At 59.2% G+C, this 1,531-nt stretch overlaps 1 protein-coding gene and 1 long non-coding RNA gene across 6 annotated transcripts in view; one reads left to right on the top strand and one right to left on the bottom strand.

Moving 5' to 3' along the window:
• LOC107195711 overlaps window positions 1–125 on the bottom strand; it is a 28,749-nt gene extending 28,624 nt beyond the window's left edge. For all 4 annotated transcript variants that reach the window (XR_003046468.1, XR_003046466.1, XR_003046467.1 and 1 more), the window contains exon 1: window positions 13–125. This is a non-coding gene — a long non-coding RNA (uncharacterized LOC107195711). The remainder of the gene's footprint in view (window positions 1–12) is intronic.
• Window positions 9–1,531, top strand: part of MRC2 (mannose receptor C type 2) — a 51,175-nt gene continuing 49,652 nt past the window's right edge. For both annotated transcript variants that reach the window (XM_006912331.3, XM_015589696.2), the window contains exon 1: window positions 9–94. The gene's annotated coding sequence lies outside the window, so the exon portion shown is untranslated. The remainder of the gene's footprint in view (window positions 95–1,531) is intronic.

Here is a 1,531-nt window from a genome sequence, read left to right as displayed (position 1 = left end):
GCGCCTCGTCACCTGCTGCGCTGCGTCCTGCTGCTCGGGGGTCTGCAGTCCAGCCGCCCCGGCGCCCCCGGGGACGCCGCCGCCGCCCTCCCGGGTAAGGCGCTGCCAACTTGGCCAACTTCAGGGGCGGAGCGGGGGGAGCGCCGAGGAATGGGCCTCTCTTCCCGACTTTTCCCTCCTCCCCCCCGCCCCCGCCAGAAGCGTGTGTGCGTGTGTGTGTGTGCGTGTGTGTGTGACTGGGTTTTTAAAGATCGTCTCCGCTTTTCTGAAAGCGGGGGGAGGAGAGGAGGAGGAGCGCGCCTGGAGGTGTGGGAGGATCTGAGTGGAACCAGATGTGGCGGGCGGCGGGGGAGGGGAGCCCGGGGGTCTCGGGCCGCCTCAGAGGAAGAGGGCGGGCTCCGGGAGGACCCCCGCGCCCGCTCTCGCGGACCACCCGGCGCCGGCCCTGCCCTTGGCCCGGGGATCTGCAGGGCGCGTCCAGGGGAACCCGAGGCTCTGGCCAGGAGGCTCCAGACCGATCCTCTTGCTTCTCCCCAGAACTGATGCGTTATGATTGCTTTCGAATTATTTGTAAGGGCTTGTGTGTCCTTCCTGGTGTTTATATTTTCTTTTCCACACTTGGTCTACAAAGACGGTTTATGGCATGCAGCATCCTCACTGCTTAAACAGACCTCTGTGGGGGCAGTTTTGTGCCACCAGTATGCAGCGACAGACTAGGCAGCGTGTGTGTGTGTGTGTGTGTGTGTGTGTGTGTTGTGTGTGTGTGTTTTGTGTGGGCGGCTCTGACCAAACTTGTGCCCCTCCAGAGTGCAGATCTTGGGCAGCCAAAGAGCTGCTAAAGATACAAAAACCCAACCAGCAGAAAACAAAAACTTTAAGCTGTACCTTCTCTTTCTGCTCTTTCTAAAGGGTGACAGTGAAGTGTGGGGACTGACGGACCCCTCACCAATTATCTGAGAGCTAAAGGGAATGCTTCACTTCCTGGGGGGCTTGCAAGAGTCAGAGCTGGAATTGCTGGGGAGTATAGTCATCACAGCCCCAATGCTGGGCGCAGCTCCATCTTGCTTTACTGTGTAATTTGGGGATGGAGGTGAGTGAGCCTGGGCAGTCAGTGCAGAGTTTGCAATTTTGTGCAACGTCCAGACAGCCCCCTGGAGGGTCTGGGGCTTCTAGCTCTGGCCCACTAGGTGTGACTTATGCCACCAAAATACATATATCTTCCCCCATTGGGAAAATATGGGAGAGTTGGAGGCCAGGGTGATGCATATTCACTCCAAGTAGAGCCCCGCTGCTAAATTCCAGACCCACCTGGTGTGGAATGTGGACCAGCACAAACCAGGCAGCAACAACCCACCCACTGCAGGTCAGGGCACACAGGCGGGCCCTGTGTCCCTTCCGCCTGTCTGTGTCTTGCTCCTCTGTGAAGGAACTCAGAAGGCAGGCGGGGTGGGAGGGGTGGAGCACATTTTAAAGCCAGGGCTTGGGAGAGTGGTGGCCAGAGGCTGACTCGGCCTCCCCTCCTTCCCCCCCT

This window comes from Pteropus alecto, unplaced genomic scaffold (genome assembly GCF_000325575.1).
Source record: "Pteropus alecto unplaced genomic scaffold, ASM32557v1 scaffold134, whole genome shotgun sequence".
In the NCBI taxonomy this organism is placed as follows: domain Eukaryota; kingdom Metazoa; phylum Chordata; class Mammalia; order Chiroptera; family Pteropodidae; genus Pteropus; species Pteropus alecto.
This window is presented reverse-complemented; position numbering and strand designations above follow the sequence as displayed.